This window comes from Anomaloglossus baeobatrachus, chromosome 1 (genome assembly GCF_048569485.1).
Source record: "Anomaloglossus baeobatrachus isolate aAnoBae1 chromosome 1, aAnoBae1.hap1, whole genome shotgun sequence".
NCBI classification, from domain to species: domain Eukaryota; kingdom Metazoa; phylum Chordata; class Amphibia; order Anura; family Aromobatidae; genus Anomaloglossus; species Anomaloglossus baeobatrachus.
Window position 1 is genome coordinate 24035510 of NC_134353.1, and position 20545 is coordinate 24056054.

General features: G+C 47.6%; 1 long non-coding RNA gene across 1 annotated transcript in view; it reads left to right on the forward strand.

Moving 5' to 3' along the window:
• The window catches only part of LOC142272717 (uncharacterized), a 118491-nt gene that overhangs the window by 27433 nt on the left and 70513 nt on the right, over positions 1-20545 (forward strand). Inside the window, exon 2 of the long non-coding RNA XR_012737577.1 lies at positions 3547-4049. This is a non-coding gene — a long non-coding RNA (uncharacterized LOC142272717). The remainder of the gene's footprint in view (positions 1-3546; positions 4050-20545) is intronic.

Below are 20545 nucleotides of genomic sequence, written 5' to 3' on the forward strand. Positions count from 1 at the left end.
TACACAGCTGTGACTGTTTCTGAAAATGAAAATAACGATCATTATCATCTGTTAGGTTTAATTGGATTTCAATTTGTTCACTTTGCATTTTGATAAGTGGTAAAAATAAACTAAGTTGTTTTACTTCTTCCTAAAACTAGTGATGAGCGGGCACTACCATGCTCAGGTGCTCAGTACTGGTAACTAGTGATGAGCGGGCACTACCATGCTCAGGTGCTCAGTACTGGTAACTAGTGATGAGCAGGCACTACCATGCTCAGGTGCTCAGTACTGGTAACTAGTGATGAGCGGGCACTACCATGCTCAGGTGCTCAGTACTGGTAACTAGTGATGAGCAGGCACTACCATGCTCAGGTGCTCAGTACTGGTAACTAGTGATGAGCGGGCACTACCATGCTCGGGTGCTCAGTACTGGTAACTAGTGATGAGCAGGCACTACCATGCTCAGGTGCTCAGTACTGGTAACTAGTGATGAGCGGGCACTACCATGCTCGGGTGCTCAGTACTGGTAACTAGTGATGAGCGGGCACTACCATGCTCAGGTGCTCAGTACTGGTAACTAGTGATGAGCGGGCACTACCATGCTCGGGTGCTCAGTACTGGTAACTAGTGATGAGCGGGCACTACCATGCTCAGGTGCTCAGTACTCGTAACTAGTGATGAGTGGGCACTACCATGCTCGGGTGCTCAGTACTGGTAACTAGTGATGAGCGGGAACTACCATGCTCAGGTGCTCAGTACTCATAACTAGTGATGAGCGGGCACTACCATGCTCAGGTGCTCAGTACTCGTAACTAGTGATGAGCGGGCACTACCATGCTCGGGTGCTCAGTACTCGTAACTAGTGATGAGCGGGCACTACCATGCTCAGGTGCTCAGTACTGGTAACTAGTGATGAGCGAGCACTACCATGCTTGGGTACTCAGTACTAGTAACTAGTGATGAGCGGGCACTACCATGCTTGGGTACTCAGTACTAGTAACTAGTGATGAGCGAGCACTACCATGCTCGGGTGCTCAGTACTGGTAACTAGTGATGAGCGGGCACTACCATGCTCGGGTGCTCAGTACTGGTAACTAGTGATGAGCGGGCACTACCATGCTCGGGTGCTCAGTACTGGTAACTAGTGATGAGCGGGCACTGCCATGCTCGGGTGCTCAGTACTCGTAACTAGTGATGAGCGGGCACTACCATGCTCGGGTGCTCAGTACTGGTAACTAGTGATGAGTGGGCACTACCATGCTCGGGTGCTCAGTACTCGTAACTAGTGATGAGCGGGCACTACCATGCTCAGGTGCTCAGTACTGGTAACTAGTGATGAGCGGGCACTACCATGCTCGGGTGTTCAGTACTGGTAACTAGTGATGAGTGGGCACTACCATGCTCGGGTGCTCAGTACTGGTAACTAGTGATGAGCGGGCACTACCATGCTCAGGTGCTCAGTACTGGTAACTAGTGATGAGCGGGCACTACCATGCTCGGGTGCTCAGTACTGGTAACTAGTGATGAGCGGGCACTACCATGCTCAGGTGCTCTGTACTCGTAACTAGTGATGAGCGGGCACTACCATGCTCAGGTGCTCAGTACTTGACAAGACCAATTACACGCTCGGATGGAGGCGATTTCAGTACCATGTATAACGAACATCACTGGCGAACTCAAGCATTTTTCTGAAAGATTTCCAGGAAAAATGCTCAAATTGCTCATTGACCTCCAATATACTAGGGTGCTCAAGTCGCTCCAACTGATTTTAATGAATACTGAGCACCTGAGCATGGTAGTGCCCACTCAGCACAAGTTACGAGTACCAAGCACCCGAGCATGGTAGTGCCCACTCATCACTAGTTACCAGTACTGAGCACCTGAGCATGGTAGTGCCCGCTCATCACTAGTTACCAGTACTGAGCACCCGAGCATGGTAGTGCCCGCTCATCACTAGTTACCAGTACTGAGCACCCGAGCATGGTAGTGCCCGCTCTTCACTAGTTAGCAGTACTGAGCACCTGAGCATGGTAGTGCCCGCTCATCACTAGTTACCAGTACTGAGCACCCGAGCATGGTAGTGCCCGCTCATCACTAGTTACCAGTACTGAGCACCCGAGCATGGTAGTGCCCGCTCTTCACTAGTTACCAGTACTGAGCACCTGAGCATGGTAGTGCCCGCTCATCACTAGTTACGAGTACTGAGCACTCGAGCATGGTAGTGCCCGCTCATAACTAGTTACGAGTACTGAGCACCCGAGCATGGTAGTGCCCGCTCATCACTAGTTACGAGTACTGAGCACCCGAGCATGGTAGTGCCCGCTCATCACTAGTTACGAGTACTGAGCACCCGAGCATGGTAGTGCCCGCTCATCACTAGTTACCAGTACTGAGCACCTGAGCATGGTAGTGCCCACTCATCACTAGTTATGAGTACTGAGCACCCGAGCATGGTAGTGCCCGCTCATCACTAGTTATGAGTACTGAGCACCTGAGCATGGTAGTGCCCGCTCATCACTAGTTACCAGTACTGAGCACCTGAGCATGGTAGTGCCCGTTCATCACTAGTTATGAGTTCTGAGCACCTGAGCATGGTAGTGCCTGCTCATCACTAGTTACCAGTACTGAGCACCTGAGCATGGTAGTGCCCGCTCATCACTAGTTATGAGTACTGAGCACCTGAGCATGGTAGTGCCCGCTCATCACTAGTTATGAGTACTGAGCACCTGAGCATGGTAGTGCCCGCTCATCACTAGTTACCAGTACTGAGCACCTGAGCATGGTAGTGCCCACTCATCACTAGTTATGAGTTCTGAGCACCTGAGCATAGTAGTGCCCGCTCATCACTAGTTACCAGTACTGATCACCTGAGCATGGTAGTGTCCGCTCATCACTAGTTATGAGTTCTGAGCACCTGAGCATGGTAGTGCCTGCTCATCACTAGTTATGAGTACTGAGCACTCGACCATGGTAGTGCCCGCTCATCACTAGTTATGAGTTCTGAGCACCCGAGCATGGTAGTGCCCGCTCATCACTAGTTATGAGTACTGAGCACCCGAGCATGGTAGTGCCCGTTCATCACTAGTTACCAGTACTGAGCACCTGAGCATGGTAGTGCCCGCTCATCACTAGTTATGAGTTCTGAGCACCCGAGCATGGTAGTGCCCGCTCATCACTAGTTATGAGTACTGAGCACCCGAGCATGGTAGTGCCCGCTCATCACTAGTTATGAGTACTGAGCACCCGAGCTTGGTAGTGCCCGCTCATCACTACCTAAAACCATTTCTGTATTGATTAGTGAAGAGTGCTCTGCTTGGTGCTCAGGGACTTGGTAAGCGTAATGAGCATTTTGTACTTGTTAACGGAGTCAATGGGGAAGTTGAGCATTTTTCCAGTAGATTTTCTGAAAAATGCTGAAGTTCCCCATTGACTTCCATTGTAGTTTGTAAATGGTTGTTACACGTATTCACCACCGAGCAGTTCGCTCATCACTAATTCTGACCATTCTTTCTTTTCTCTAACTCTCTGTTCCTCTCTTTCCTTTTTCGGTATGACCCTTGTCAGTTGACTTTCTGACCTCATCCAGCAATTCAGTCATTTTTTGGGAGCTTTTCCAATCAGAAACACTCACCCTTCAAATCAAAGACTCCGCCATGGATTTACAGGCGCAGAAGCGTTGGTCACTCTGGATTACAGTTGTTTGGTGGCATTGCTTTGCAGTTTGTGTGGCTTTCTTTCTGTCTCTCGGAGCGGAGGAATCACTGGAAGAGGGGGCAAGTAGTGGATCTAACATCATATTTGAAGATCTTGGATAAATGATAAGAACCAAAGAAGAAGAACATGAAGAAGGATTGTCGTTCCTGGGATTTAAATGTATAAAGGTCACTAAATTCCATGTTGGGTCAAGCGTAAATAACAATTTGGTAAATCAAGAAACCGTTTGTAAGTTTTGTTTGATTCCTGTAATTTTTGGATACAACACTTTCGTGAAACCTTGTGATCACCGTCTGCACAAAGTAAACTCGAAACCACTCGATGGATTTGCACGTTTTCTGAGCGCACGCGCGGTAAGTTGGGATTTTGTGATTCATCAATAAAAATTGCATCGAAATGTTAAGAAAACAGAAATGCACCAAGGGCTATTATCATCTTATAAAGAGATGATATACTGTATCACTAGGACTTACCGTCCAACTGACCTCCGAGATTCCCACCAAATGCTCAATGTGCCGTCATTTTCAATATTTTTCCATCAGCATGGCCCCTTTCAAGTAGTGTGACCTCCTGCTTTACGCTGATGAGCGGCAAACACCCCGAAACATGTGTGTCGCGCACCTGCAGCGGTCGCCCCAAGGACACCACTCCACCTTCGGGGATGCCACAGGGTCTTCACTTTGGGTATATCTAGCTACAGGTATGTCAGGTTTATTTATATAGGAGTCGAGACGCCACTCTCGGTTTGTGGTCAGGGTTATGGGTGACCGCCACTGAAGGTTTAACGAGCGTCTGGGGCTGATGGAGTCTGCAGTCGGATGATGTGGCCTCCCGTGAGTGAGGCTGGTCCCAGGGGCTCAGGTGTGTAGGACAACAGGTCCCAGAATTACTCAGGCTCAGTCCGGAAAGTCTTTCAACTTGTTTTTACTCACTGTTAGATGTTTTGTGAGGTACCAGGGCGATGCTGAGATTATACCAGGTGGAACCAGGAACTCCTTCAGGCCGATCTGAGGGTAGCTATTAACTCGCCTTCCTAACACTCCTTTTGTTTCGGATAACCCCTGACTTGAAGTACTGTGTGGTCTATCCAGGGAAGTCGCTACTGCCTTTTCTCCCCTTTTTGGCCCGTTTGCCAGCAGCGTGGACCAGGTGAGATGGCTTCTTGCCCTATCTCTTTATGGGTCCCCTTGTTGTTGCTGAGGCTCGAACTCTGTATTGTTGGTGAGGAACCTCTAGTCCCCTCACCGGCAGGTTTAGCAGATCAATAAATGGACATCTACTCTGGGGACCTGTTCCCCCGTGCATGCCTAGTCACCAGCAGTCCGCGTACTCGACTGCGTCTCTTCAGGTGTCTTTCTGACTGACTCTCTGGCAACTGTTCTCCCCCGCTAACAGCTACTTCCTGTGCAGGGTCTGACTAGAGTGACCATGTCTGCGTCTCCTAGCAACCACACTCACTGCTCCCAGAGTGGCTTGCTCCAGCTCTTTCGCGACAGCCTCTGCAGCTTAGCTTCCAGCCCCTCCCCTACACCCCTTGACAAGAATTGAAGGCCAGTCCCCTTCAGGGACTGCCCACGGGTCCCATCTAATGGTGTGGGAGACCTGGTTGCTATGTGTCTGTGCGTACACACCCCTTTCTGGCCTTTGAAATTCCCTGGAAGCACTGCCCCGGCATGGGTGCAGTACTCAGTGGTGCCTGACCAGGTCAGGGGCGCCACACATGACTCTTGGAATTAGTGTTTGTTTCCAAAGGTCAGATCCCCAGTAGTCGGGATGTCACTGCTGTCTCTCTGTATTTTGAGGCCAGTGACAGGATGAGGACTAGAGTCTCCCATTGTCATCTGAGACTCTACATATTAAATGTGTTTATTTATGTGGCTGTGGCAAGGGTTAATGTCAGTTTTCCTTGCCAGCAGCTTCTGATTCCTGGTCAGGTGCTTCTGGTTTGGGATCACTTCCAGTCCCTTTATAAACCCTTTGCTGCCAACAGAGGGTGCCAGTTATTCTCTGAATCCATTCTTAAGCTTAGCCTGAAGGTGGAAGGAGCTGCTGAGCCCTTGTTGCAGTGAAGAGGTGTAGGCTGCAGTCTTGGTGTCTGACTGCAGAAATGAAGCGGGGATTATCCTTTTGTTGTCTTCCTTCCCTGGTGTGTTGTGTTAGTGCAGTGGTAGGACTAGGGGTCCTTACCTTCCCACTCACTAGCCCAGGTTTACTGCAGGGTCTTTTCAGGGCTTCAGGTTCCTGCTCAGCGACAGGTGAGGAACCTGGTTAAGGACTGGCTAGAAGTGCAGGGTACAGTTGCAGGTAAGTGGAGGAGGTGTCCATCTTCCCTCTCACTAGCGCTAGGTTCCACCATTGTTAAAGTGTCCCCGATGTACCCCTATTTGTTGTGTGTGTTGCCTGCACACCGGACTTTCTTCAAGTAAATGCGTGACACAATAATTACAAAATATTAATACTCTTAAAGCTTTTGCAAATTTAGAAAATGTTCCCTATCGGGAAGTCCTGAGTAAATAGAAAGGGCATAGAGGGTGATTGTTATCTTGGAAAGACTGGAGAGCAGATACCAAGAACCTTGATCTCTCTGGAGGGCCCGCACTCTTCTGCATTTTACAGATAACCCATTGTGTAATAATCATTTGTGTAATATTTTATTTCTCCTGTGGGGGCACTGCAGGTAAATTAAACACCCCCATGTTTATCCAGCTAATTGGTGGGGGCTCCAGGGGGTAGAAAACTCTAAGAAGTAGGGAAAGTTCGAAGTGAAGAACCCATTTATTTGCATCATATTCATTTTTCGTTGTAGCTGCCAACATAAGTGCCCACTGAAATTAAAAGGCTAGCCATAAAATACACGTTTGTGTGAAACATTGGCTAATATAGAAGTGTGCATAAGTAAGTGACCCCTCCCTATGGCTTAGATAGCTTATGAGTTTCTAAATAAAGTATGAGCTATTAGCATTTACTGAATAACACAGATTTTATAGTAACTGTGGCACTTGTCAGGGGTAGGAAGTATTAGGCCCTTGTTAGTAATGGGGTGTATAGAGCCCTTGTCAGGGGGGCACATTAGGCCCTTGTGAGGGGTGGTGTATATTAGGCCTTTGTGGGGGATAAAATATATTGAGAAGTTTTCATGGGATATATTAGGCTTTTCTTGGATGGGGGGTTAATTTGGCCCTTGTGGGAGGTGGGGTATATTAGGCCTTTGTGGGGAATGAAATATATTGAGAGCTTTTCATGGAGTATATTAGGCCCTTTTCGGGGGGGGTTACATTAGGCCCTTGTGAGAGGTGGGATATATAGGCCTTTGTGGGGGATGAGGTACAGTATATTGGGAGCTTTTCATGGGGTATATTAGTCCCTTTTCACTGGGTGGGGTATATTAGTCCCTTTTCAGGGGTGGGGTATATTAGTCCCTTGTCAGTGGTGGGGTATATTAGTCCCTTGTCAGTGGTGGGGTATATTAGTCCCTTTTCACTGGGTGGGGTATATTAGTCCCTTTTTGGGTGTGGGGTATATTAGTCCCTTTTTGAGTGTGGGGTATATTAGGACCTTATCAGTAATGGGATATATTAGATGCTTGTCAGGTGTGGGGTATACAAGGCATTGTCAGGTGTGTGGTATATTAAACCCTTGTCAGTGGTGGGGAATATTAGTCCCTTATCAGTAATGGGGTATATTAGATGGTTGTCAGGGGTGGGGTATACAAGGATCTCGTCAGGGCTAGGGTATATTAGGCCTTTGTCAGGGGTGTGGTTTTTAGGCCTTGTCAGGGTTAGAGTATAGTAGAGGATTTTCAGGGGTGGGGTACATTAGGCCCTTGTCAAGGATAGGTTATATTAGGCCTTTGTCAAGGGATGGGAAAAATTAGACACTTGTCAGGGCTGGGGTATATTAGGGGCCTTTCAGGGGTGAGGTATAATAGACCCTTGTCAAGGCTGGAGTATTTTAGGCCATTGTCAGGGATGGTGAATATTAGGGGTTTTTTTGGGGGGATGTGCTATGTTAAACCCTTGTCAGGGGTGGGGTATATTAGGCCCTTATCAGGGGTGTGAATTTTTAAGGGAATGTCGGGGGTGGTATACATTGGGCCCTTATCAGGTGTGGGGTATATTAGATGCTTGTTAGGAGCAGGGTATATTAGGGACTTTTCAGGAGTGGGGTATATTAGGCCAATGGAAGAGGTGGGCTATAGTATGCAAATTTAAGGGGTGCAGTGTATTAGATGCTTGTAATAGGTTGGGTACATTAGGTTATAACTATATTAATTTTTGAAGTTGATGTGTTTGAAGCAGGAAAATTGAAAAAGAAAAGGATCTGATTGAGAGTGACAAAGCCCAAAATGTAGTATAAAGGCTATAGCACACATATAGAAAAATTAAAGAGAGTTCCTGGTGGTTTTTCAATGCTTTTTATTAGTGCCAAACAGAAAAAAAATCAGAAAAATTCCAAACAGTATCCTGACGTTTCGACCTGTGATAGGTCTTCCTCTAAGGATTTATCTGCGTGTACATACCAGACAACAATAATGAGTGTACAAACAATGATGTGTCATTACATAGATAAAAAGGTCATACATGTACAAAATGCCATATTAGTATATATCAATGTATGGTATATTGTTCTGAACATTTCCACCATATGACATTGAACAAACATAGTACAAAAGAGATCACACATGTATGAAGTAAATATAGTCACATAAATGGAACAATATGGAATAAAGGAGAACGGAAAGGGCAGCATCAAGCACATGCCTAATAGAACAACTTGAGGTTGTAATTTGGCACGGACAGAATATGTCTGATTTATGAGTCAAACGCCTATAATTGTGAAACATAACAAGAATTGTTGTTGTGGGGGGTAAAGTTGTGAAGGTTGTATCTATAGATTACACAGCTGTCAGGTGAATATTTCATCTCACCCCTGGGTTGGGTTCTTATCAGGAAATTCTTCTTATTTTATCAAAGATAGATTGCAACAATGGCCAAAGGCCACCACATACCAACTGTTTTAAAGTTGTATGTTATGCTCAAAATCTGTAAAGGCCATGTCTCACTAAGCAACATCGCTAGAAACATCGCTGCTGAGGCACGACTTTTGTGACGCAACAGCGATGTTGCTAGCGATGTTGTTGTGTGTGACATCCAGCAATAACCTGGCCCCTGCTGTGAGGTCGCGGGTTTTTGCTGAATGTCCTGGACCATTTTTTAGTTGTTGCTCTCCCGCTGTGAAGCACAGATCGCTGTGTGTGACAGCGACAGAGCAACAACTAAAAGTGCAGGCAGCAGGAGCCGGCTTCTGCGGAGGCTGGTGTCGCGGGCGGAGAAGGGGACGCTGCGCTCTCCCACTGCTCGGGTCCGGCCGCTGCTGCTGCGGCTGCTGCTGCTCGGTGGTGGCTCGAGCGATGGGCCGGATCCCGGGGACTCGAGCGGCGTTCCTCGCCCGTGAGTGAAAAGGGTTGGGATTGATTGTGGGGGATTTAGTTATTGTCCGTGACGCCACCCACGGTTGTGGTGATATTGGTGACACCACCGCTGCTCTGGACGGGGATCCCGGGAGCGGTGACAGGGAGCAGCTTTGTTGTTAGTTCTCCCCTCCGTGGGTAGGGGGTTGGTTGTCCCGGGGCCCGGTGATGGGGTAGGGATGGATGACAGGCGGGTTACAGGGCCTGGTGAGGTGCAGGGTCGCGGGGGCAGCGCTGTGCCGCACGGCATGGTGGTACTCACTCAGCCAATGATGAGGACACAGTTCTCGGTAAAACACACGGCTGGATGGACGGGTCCCACAGACGGCCGCGGTGTTGTTTTCTCCCGGCAGCTTGATGGTGACTGCCTTTCCCTGCACCTATGTACGGTAGATGGTTCCAATGGATTCCCACTGGTAACCCGCTCCCCAGCTTGGATGTGGGCCGGAGGAGCCCCTTTTGCCTGCAGGCTCTGGCCCTGGGAAACGGTTGCCTTGGCGGTGGCGGTGTCTCCCTCTCTTGGTTGGACTGTTGCCTTCCCTAACAAATTCGGCAAATTCACGGCGACTCCTAGCCTTGCCGGGGTCCGTAAGTCCCTGCCAAATGGTGCTGGCTTCTCTTCGCGTACCGGTCCGGTACCGCCGGGCCACCGCCCGTCCACGGTCTTTACAGTAAGCTCTGATAGGACACTCCTGCAGACGGTTACCACCGTCTGCCAACCTTGCTGATCTGTCCAGGCCACACACCCGGACCAACTTCAGGCTGCTCTTTTACTACTTTCCTCCTTCCACTTTCACTTCCTAAACTGTTCTCTCTCCTCTCCAAACTCATCTGCCAGGTTTTCCCACCTCCAGGACTGCGAACTCCTCGGTGGGCGGGGCCAACCGCCTGGCCCAACCCCTGGTGTGATCATCAGCCCCTGGAGGAAGGCAACAAGGGTTTTGTGTTTTGGCTTTGGTGTGCCTGACCGGGAGTGTGGGGTGTGTTGGTGTTGTTCTCTGTGGCCCCTGGCTTGTCCAGGGCGCCACACTGGTAACCAAGGTAAATATCGGATAACCAAGAAGCCCTTTGCTTGGTTACCCGATATTTACCTTAGTTACTAGCGTCCACCGCTCTCATGCTGTCAGTGCCGGCTCCCTGCTCCCTGCACACATAGCCACACACATCGGGTAATTAATCCAATGTGTACTCTGGCTAGGAGTGCAGGGAGCCAGCGCTAAGCGGTGTGCGCTGGTAACCAAGGTAAATATCGGGTAACCAAGCGCTTGGTTACCCAATATTTACCTTAGTTACCAAGCGCAGCATCGCTTCCACGCGTCGCTGCTGGCTGGGGGCTGGTCGCTGGTGAGATCTCCTTGTTTGACAGCTCACCAGCAACCCGTGTAGCGACGCTCCAGCGATCCCTGCCAGGTCAGCTCGCTGGTGGGATCGCTGGAGCGTCGCTTAGTGTGACGGTACCTTTACATATGTGAAAGATAATCTGTTATTATGAGAAACATAGTAAATCATCCTGTATGGGTGTGGACAGAATTTGCAGGTGTGTAGGTAATATAGAGTACTATATCATTATAATCATCCCACTAGGCATAGTGTCTTTATAATGTACTAATGCTTTTTGAATCATAAACTTGTCCTCAATAAGTTATTATATATATATATATATATATTAACCCCCCCAACACCTTCCCCCCTCCCTTCCCTTCTTCCCTCTCTCACATTTTTTTGAGGAAAAAAAAAAAAATGTTTCACAATTATAGGCGTTTGACTCATAAATCAGACATATTTTATCTGTGCAAAATTACAACCTAAAGTTGTTCTATTAGGTGTGTGCTTGATGCTGCCCTTTCCGTTCTCCTTTATTCCATATTGTTCCATTTATGACTATATTTACTTCATACATGTGTGATCTCTTTTGTACTATGTTTGTTCAATTTCATATGGTGGAAATGTTCAGAACAATATACCATGCATTGATATATACTAATATGGCATTTTGTACATGTATGACCTTTTTATCTTTGTAATGACACATCATTGTTTGTACACTAATTACTGTTGTCTGGTATGTACACACAGATAAATCCTTAGAGGAAGACCTATCACAGGTCGAAACGTCAGGATACTCTTTGGAATTTTTCTGATTTTTTTTTCTGTTTGGCACTAATAAAAAGCATTGAAAAACCACCAGGAACTCTCTTTAATTTTTCTATATGTGTGCTATAGCCTTTATACTACATTGAGTACTTTGCACGTTGCGACATCGCTACTGCAATATCATCGGAGGCAAATCGAAAGTGACGCACATCCGGCGCCGGTAACGACGTCGCAACGTGTAAAGCCTAGATGCACCAATAAATGATCGCAAAAGCGTCGTAAATCGGTGATCTGTGTAACGTCGGTCATTTTCATAATGTCGCACCAATAGGAGATACGATGTTGTTCCTCGTTCCTGCGGCAGCAGACATCGCTGTGTGTGAAGCCGTAGGAGCGAGGAACATCTCTTTACCTGCCTCCACCGCCACTTGAGAAGGAAGGAGGTGGGCGGGATGTTTACGTCCCACTCATCTCCGTCCCTCCGCTTCTATTGGCCGCCTGCCGTGTGACGACGCTGTGACGCCGCACGACCCGGCCCCTTAGGAGGGAAGCGGGTCGCCGGCCAGAGCGACGTCGCAGGGCAGGTAAGTGCGTGTGAAGCTGCCGTAGCGATAATGTTCGCTATGGCAGCTATCACAATATATCGCATGTGCGACAGAGGCGGGTACTATCGCGCTCGGCATCGCTAGCATCGGCTATATAGCACCACCTGAACCGGTTGAGCCAGACCTGATTCTTTACTAAAGCCCAAAATGTGACTACTAGTTGAGTGAGCCAAAGTACCTCCATAATGGGGAGACTTGGTATATGACAGATCTTTTGGGATGTAGACAGTATACAGCAGATTTTGTGACCTATTCAAAGTATACGGCATGCCTTGTGGGGTTTGCCCAGTATATGGGGGTCTTGTGGGGTGTGTTCAGTATACGGCAAGACTCCTGTGGTGTTCCTGATATACAGCAGTTTTTGTGAGGTTTACCCATTATGCGGTAGGTCTTGTGGGGTGTGCTCTCTATAAAGAAGGACTTGTGGGGTGTTCTCTGTATACAGAAGGTCTTATAGGGAGTTATCTCTATTCATAAGGTCTTGTGGGGTGTGCCCTCTATAAAGAAGGACTTGTGGGGTGTTCTCTGTTTACAGAAGGTCTCGTAGGGAGTTATCTCTATTCATAAGGTATTGTGGGGTGTTCTCTCCATACAGAAGGTTTTGTGGGGTGTTCTCTCCATACAGAAGGTCTTGTGGAGTATGCTCTCTATACAGAAGGTATTTTGGGGAGTTCTCTCTATTCATAAGGTCTTGTGGGGTGTGCTCTCTATAAAGAAGGACATGTGGGGTGTTCTCTCCATACAGAAGGTCTTCTGGGGTGTTCTCTCTACACAAAAGATTAGTGAAGTGTTCTCTCCTTACAGAAGGTTTTGTGGGATGTTCTCTCCCTACAGAAGATCTTGGGAGGTGTTCTTTCTTTACAGAAGGTCTTGTGGGATGTTCTCTCCTTACAAAAGGTCTTGTGGGGTGTTCTCTCCTTACAGAAGGTCTTGTGGGGTTTTCTCCCTTTACAGAAGGTCTTCTGGGGTTTTCTCTCCTTACAGAAGGTCTTGTGGGTTGTTCTCTCTATACAGAAGATTTTGTGGGGTGTTCTTTCCATACAGAAGGTCTTGTGGGATGTTCTCTCCATATAGAAGGTCTTGTGGGGTGTTCTCTCTATACAGAAGGTCTTGGGGGTTGTGCTCTCACTTACAGAAGGTCTTGTGGGGTATTCTCTCCTTACAGAAGGTCTTGTGGGGTGTGCTTTCCATACAGAAGGTTTTGTGGGGTGTTCTTTCCATACAGAAGGTCTTGTGGGATGTTCTCTCCATGCAGAAGGTCTTGTGGGGTGTTCTATCCATACAGAAGGTCATGCGGGGTGTGCTCTCCTTACAGAAGGTCTTGTGGGGTGTTCTCTCTATACAAAAAGTCTAGTGGAGTGGTCTCTATATACAGAAGGTCTTGTGGGGTGTTCTCTATGTTCAGAGGGTCTTGTAGGGTGTTCTCTTTACACAGAAGGTCATGTGGGGTGTTCGCTCCTTACAGAAGGTCTTGTGGGGTGTTCTCTCCATACAGAAGGTCTTGTGGAGTATTCTCTCTATATTGAAGGTCTTGTGGGGTGTTCTATCTATACAGTAGGTTTTGTGGGATGTTCTCTCTATACAGAGGGTCTTGTGGGGTGTTCTCTCTATACAGAAGGTCTTGGGGGTTGTGCTCTCACTTACAGAAGGTCTTGTGAGGTATTCTCTCCTTACAGAAGGTCTTATGGGGTGTGCTTTCCATACAGAAGGTTTTGTGGGGTGTTCTTTCCATACAGAAGGTCTTGTGGGATGTTCTCTCCATGCAGAAGGTCTTGTGGGGTGTTCTCTCCATACAGAAGGTCATGAGTGGTGTGCTCTCCTTACAGAAGGTCTTGTGGGGTGTTCTCTATGTTCAGAGGGTCTTGTAGGGTGTTCTCTTTATACAGAAGGTCATGTGGGGTGTTCGCTCCTTACAGAAGGTCTTGTGGGGTGTTCTCTATATACAAAAAGTCTAGTGGAGTGGTCTCTATATACATAAGGTCTTGAGGGGTGTTCTCTATGTTCAGAGGGTCTTGTAGGGTGTTCTCTTTATACAGAAGGTCATGTGAGGTGTTCGCTCCTTACAGAAGGTCTTGTGGGGTGTTCTCTCCATACAGAAGGTCTTGTGAGGTATTCTTTCTATACAGAAGGTCTTGTGGAGTATTCTCTCTATATTGAAGGTCTTGTGGGATGTTCTCTCTATACAGAGGGTCTTGTGGGGTGTTCTCTCTATACAGAAGGTCTTGGGGGTTGTGCTCTCCTTACAGAAGGTCTTGTGGGGTATTCTCTCCTTACAGAAGGTCTTATGGGGTGTTCTTTCCATACAGAAGGTCTTGTGGGATGTTCTCTCCATGCAGAAGGGCTTGTGGGGAGTTCTCTTATTACAGAAGGTCTTGTGGAGTATTCTCTCTATATTGAAGGTCTTGTGGGGTGTTCTATCAATACAGTAGGTTTTGTGCTATGTTCTCTCTATACAGAGGGTCTTGTAGGGTGTTCTCTCTATACAGAGGGTCTTGTAGGGTGTTCTCTCTATACAGAGGGTCCTGTAGGGTGTTCTCTCCTTACAGAAGGTCTTGTGGGGTGTTCTCTCCATACAAAAAGTCTAGTGGAGTGGTCTCTATATACAGAAGGTCTTGTGGGGTGTTCTCTATGTTCAGAGGGTCTTGTAGGCTGTTCTCTTTATACAGAAGGTCATGTGGGGTGTTCTCTCCATACAGAAGGTCTTGTGAGGTATTCTTTCCACACAGAAGGTCTTGTGGAGTATTCTCTCTATATTGAAGGTCTTGTGGGGTGTTCTATCAATACAGTAGGTTTTGTGCTATGTTCTCTCCTTACAGAAGGTCTTGTGGGGTGTTCTCTCTCTACAGAAGGGCTTGTGGGGAGTTCTCTTATTACAGAAGGTCTTGTGGGGTGTTCTCTCCATACAGAAGGTCTTTTTGTAATGTTCTCTTTATACAGAAGGTTGATTATTGAGATGTCAAAGCCATTCAGACAATCTAGTAAAAAGGAAAAAATAAAATAAAATGAAAAACTTTATTTTGTCTCGAATGTCAACAACTTAATATTGATCCAAGAAGTGAGGAGAATGGAGTATCTATCAGCAATGTCAAATAACATGATAGATCACTTTGAGAGTATTTGGTCCCTTTGCTATACTTACTGGGCTAATAGAGAATAGTGTATATGTATGGTCTCTACGGAAATCCTATATATTCACCTGCACTCTCTTTACCTTCTTTCCCCTTGTCTTCTTGTCTAGTATCGTAATGTTTGTCTTGTTATAGTCCTTATCTTTCTTACAGTAATAGATAATAAGATGTGTATCCTGATACATGGTCTTCTGCTAATTGCTCACATGCTAGTGGAGCACATCCATGTTATTTTTTTTCTGTATGCTTTGAAAAATTTACTAAAAATTTAGTTATTAAAAAAAACAATATGAAAAGATTAGAAAAGTTTGTCCCAAACTAAGTGGTGAAAGTTCTCCATACATTTACCCTTCAGCCGTTGGGCCCGGTAATCGTGCGGTCTCATATTAGACACAACTTTTGGAACTTTTGGATAATGTAAATCTTGATGCAGAAAGAAGAAGCAAAAAAACACATAGTCGTGCTGACATAGTAGTGACGCTGGAGAAGGAAGGGTTCAGTACTGCGTCATATCTAGGGGATCCCTATTATCCCCCAAAATAATAACAATAAATATCACGTTCAACTTTGTAGTAGAATTATTGTATTATGTAAACTATTGTGAAACCTAAAATACTAGATACTTTGTGGAGAAGGAGATGGTTCTGACCTGTTATTCACCCAATTTCTATGTACCTGCCACAAATGATTGGAGCTGTACAAGCAGCAGAGGGCCCCTGAAGTACTCTGTTTCTGCAACTTTTATTTATTTCTATGGGAGTCTATGACAACTTGGTTGTTTCTGTCCAGGTGTGGCTATCTCAGCTCCAGGGCCAGGCTTTGCTTCTTCCTTCCCCTAGCAGGTATGGCTGTGTCACTCAGCTGTCCCAGCTCCAGGGCCAGGCTATGCTTCTTCCTTCCCCTAGCAGATGCAGCTGTGTTTTTCAGCTGTTCATGCTCCAGGGCCGGGCTATGCTTCTTCCTTCCCCTAGCAGGTGTGGCTATGTTTCTCAGCTGTCCCAACTCCAGGGCCGGGCTTTGCTTCTTCCTTCCCCTAGCAGGTGCGGCTGTGTTTCTCAGCTGTCCACGCTCCAGGGCCGGGCTATGCTTTTTCCTTCCCCTAGCAGGTGCGGCTGTGTTTCTCTGCTGTCCACGCTCCAGGGCCGGGCTATGCTTTTTCTTTTCCCTAGCAGGTGCGGCTGTGTTTTTCTGCTGTCCCAGCTCCAGGGCCAGGCTATGCTTTTTCCTTCCCCTGGCAGGTGCGGCTCTGTTACTCAGCTGTCCCAGCTCCAAGGCCAGGCTTTGCTTCTTCCTTCCCCTAGCAGGTGCGGCTGTTTCTCAGCTGTCCTATCTCCAGGGTCGGGCTTTGCTTATTCCTTCCCCTAGCAGGTGCAGCTGTGTTACTCAGCTGTCTTAGCTCCAGGGCTGGGCTTTGCTTCTTCCTTCCCCTAGCAGGTGTGGCTATGTTTCTCAGCTGTCTTAGCTCCAGGGCCGGGCTATGTTACTTCCCTCCCCTAGCAGGTGCGGCTGTGTTACTCAGCTGTACTAGCTCCAGGGCCGGGCTTTGCTTCTTCCTTCCCCTAGCAGGTGTGGCTATGTTTCTCAGCTGTCTTAGCTCCAGGGCCAGGCTATGTTACTTCTCTCCCCTAGCAGGTGCAGGAGTGTTTCTCACCTGTCTTAGCTCCAGGGCCGGGCTATGTTACTTCCCTCCCCTAGCAGGTGCGGCTGTGTTACTCAGCTGTACTAGCTCCAGGGCCAGGCTTTGCTTCTTCCTTCCCCTAGCAGGTGTGGCTATGTTTCTCAGCTGTCTTAGCTCCAGGGCCAGGCTATGTTACTTCTCTCCCCTAGCAGGTGCAGGAGTGTTTCTCAGCTGTCTTAGCTCCAGGGCCGGGCTATGTTACTTCCCTCCCCTAGCAGGTGCGGCTGTGTTACTCAGCTGTACTAGCTCCAGGGCCAGGCTTTGCTTCTTCCTTCCCCTAGCAGGTGTGGCTATGTTTCTCAGCTGTCTTAGCTCCAGGGCCAGGCTATGTTACTTCTCTCCCCTAGCAGGTGCAGGAGTGTTTCTCAGCTGTCTTAGCTCCAGGGCCAGGCTATGTTACTTCTCTCCCCTAGCACGTGCGGCTGTCTTTCTCAGCTGTCCTAGCTCCAGGGCCGGGCTATGTTACTTCCCTCCCCTAGCAGGTGCGGCTGTGTTACTCAGCTGTACTAGCTCCAGGGCCAGGCTTTGCTTCTTCCTTCCCCTAGCAGGTGTGGCTATGTTTCTCAGCTGTCTTAGCTCCAGGGCCAGGCTATGTTACTTCCCTCCCCTAGCAGGTGCGGCTGTGTTTCTCAGCTGTCTTAGCTCCAGGGCCGGGCTTTGCTTCTTCCTTCCCCTAGCAGGTGCAGGAGTGTTTCTCAGCTGTCCTAGCTCCAGGGCCGGGCTTTGATTATTCCTTCCCCTAGCAGGTGCAGGAGTGTTTCTCAGCTGTCCTAGCTCCAGGGCCAGGCTTTGCTTCTTCCTTCCCCTAGCAGGTGTGGCTATGTTTCTCAGCTGTCCCAGCTTCAGGGCTGCGCTTTGCTTCTTCCTTCCCCTAGCAGGTGTGGTAGTGTTTATCAGCTGTTCCAGCTCCAGGGTCGGGCTATGTTACTTCCCTCCCCTAGCAGGTGTGGCTGTATTACTCAGCTGTACTAGCTCCAGGGCCAGGCTTTGCTTCTACCTTCCCCATGGCCTTCTCTAGCTACTATGTAATTCAGCGTGCACTTCTGATGTCATTTTTCATGTCCTTTTAAAGTTGCCTCAGCCAATGTAATCAGGTTATAGTGCATGCTGCTACCCCATGCTTTCCAGGGATTAAGCCCCAATTCCCACTTTTCTCTGCCCCAGCCAAGCTGAGTTCCGTAAATCATCCAGTCTCTAATACCATCTCAGCCCTGCGGTATCTGGCTATACAACACCTTCACCTCTGAAGATTGCAATTACCTGTCCACCTTCTCATCTCTGCTATTCCAAAGTGCTGTCTGCAGACTCATCCCTGCTGAACCAACCTACTCATCTGTGCTTAAATCTGCTGTATGATGGTACCTGTCAGCCTCCTTCTCTCTGATATTAATATGTGCTACCTGCACTCCTGTAACAAATTGTCTATTCATCTCTGCTAATCCTGTGTGCTGCCTGCACTACTGAAACAAGACACCTGATTGGCTAAAAGACTGCACTTTCTGTGTGTTACACCTATTTCTGTAACAAGGTGCCTGATTGCCTACTTAACTCTCCTGTTCACGTGTGCTACATGCAAGCTTTAGCATGCGCCTGACTGCTACGCAACTCTGCTATTCCTGTACAATATCTGAATATTGGCTCTGCTGCATAATACTTCCAGCTCAGCTAATCCACCTACTGTGCTGCATGTGCAGCTCTACCGGTCCTTGATGTTACCTTTCTTCTTCCACTGCATCAATGCCTCGAGTCCGTGTTGCATGTGTAGCTCTACCAATCCTTGATGTTACCTGTCTTCTTCCACTGCATCAATGCCTCCAGACCATGCTGCATGTGCAGCTCTACCGATCCTTGATGTTACCTGTCTTCTTCCACTGCATCAATGCCTCCAGACCATGCTGCATGTGCAGCTCTACCAATCCTTGATGTTACCTGTCTTCTTCCACTGCATCAATGCCTCCATCCATGCTGCATGTGTAGCTCTACCGATCCTTGATGTTACTTGTCTTCTTCCACTGCATCAATGCCTCCAGTGGGTGCTGCAAGTGCAGCACTACCGATCTTTGATGTTACCTGTCTTCATCCACTGCCTCAATGCCTCCAGTCCATGCTACAAGTGCAGCTCTACTAATCCTTGATGTTACCTGTCTTCTTCCACTGCATCAATGCCTCCAGTCTGTGCTGCATGTGCAGCTCTACCGATCCTTGATGTTACCTGTCTTCTTCCACTGCATCAATGTTCCAGTCCGTACTGCATGTGCAACTCTACCAATCCTTGATGTTACCTGTCTTCTTCCACTGCATCAATGCCTCCAGACCATGCTGCATGTGCAGCTCTACCAATCCTTGATGTTACCTGTCTTCTTCCACTGCATCAATGCCTCCATCCATGCTGCATGTGTAGCTCTACCGATCCTTGATGTTACTTGTCTTCTTCCACTGCATCAATGCCTCCAGTGGGTGCTGCAAGTGCAGCACTACCGATCTTTGATGTTACCTGTCTTCATCCACTGCCTCAATGCCTCCAGTCCATGCTACAAGTGCAGCTCTACTAATCCTTGATGTTACCTGTCTTCTTCCACTGCATCAATGCCTCCAGTCTGTGCTGCAGGTGCAGCTCTACCGATCCTTGATGTTACCTGTCTTCATCTACTGCCTCAATGCCTCCAGTCCATGCTACAAGTGCAGCTCTACTAATCCTTGATGTTACCTGTCTTCTTCCACTGCATCAATGCCTCCAGTCTGTGCTGCATGTGCAGCTCTACCGATCCTTGATGTTACACATACTATTCGGCTGTCTTTTCCACTGCATCAATGCTTCCAGTCTGTGCTTCTTGCATAGGCCTGCCTCTTATTAAATTAACCTAAAATGGGAACATTCCTCTAAAAAATAAGCTAAAAAATGTTACACCATTTTCAATGCAGAGTAAAAAGACAGCATTAAACAACCTTCCCCAGTGGTGTAGGGGGAAATCTCCCACCATGGGTTTGCAAAGGCAAAAACTGCACTGAAAAAAAAACAAACTTATGCCAATGTACTATTGGTAGCAGCCTCTATTGTCTTTCCTTAGAAGTGCTGGATGTGCAGAGCTGGGGATTCTCCATTGATGCAGATCATGTGTGACTGTGTGTATAGGATACACGCTACAGACCTCGCACAATCCACACTATATAATATACACTCCTGTGTATTCCAGCAATTTAATTCAATGGAAGGTTCGGTGACCTCTGGTGGCCATCAAAGTAACTGCACTATGTTAAAATGTAAAAACTTTTTGCTATTTTTGCACATTGCCAGTCCCCTTCATTGCGACACTCAGATACATCACACACATTCTTATTCAAGATGGGGTTTTTCAAGATTTTTTTCTATAAATGCTTATTGCAATACTTTTTTTTCTTAATTTTGTCTGGTGTCTACAATTGTAATCAAGACTTCATTTTCTATTAGAAATTAGGCTAATTATCAAACTTTCTGTTGTTTGTAATGAAAGAGGAACATTGTAAATTGCGCAATATAACAAATATAACAAGTGATTCACAATAAATTCTTTTTCCGCTTACTGCAGTCTAAGAAACAGTCAACCACTTAATCACAAGCATCGTTAGTACTTAGTGGAGCCCCTCTGGCTGTTATGACCTGCTGTTCCTCTGGCTGTTATGACCTGCTGTTCCTCTGGCTGTTATGACCTGCTGTTCCTCTGGCTGTTATGACCTGCTGCCCCTCTGGCTGTTATGACCTGCTGCCCCTCTGGCTGTTATGACCTGCTGCCTCTCTGGCTGTTGTGACCTGCTGCCCCACTGGCTGTTATGACCTGCTGCCCCTCTGGCTGTTATGACCTGCTGCCTCTCTGGCTGTTATGACCTGCTGCTCCTC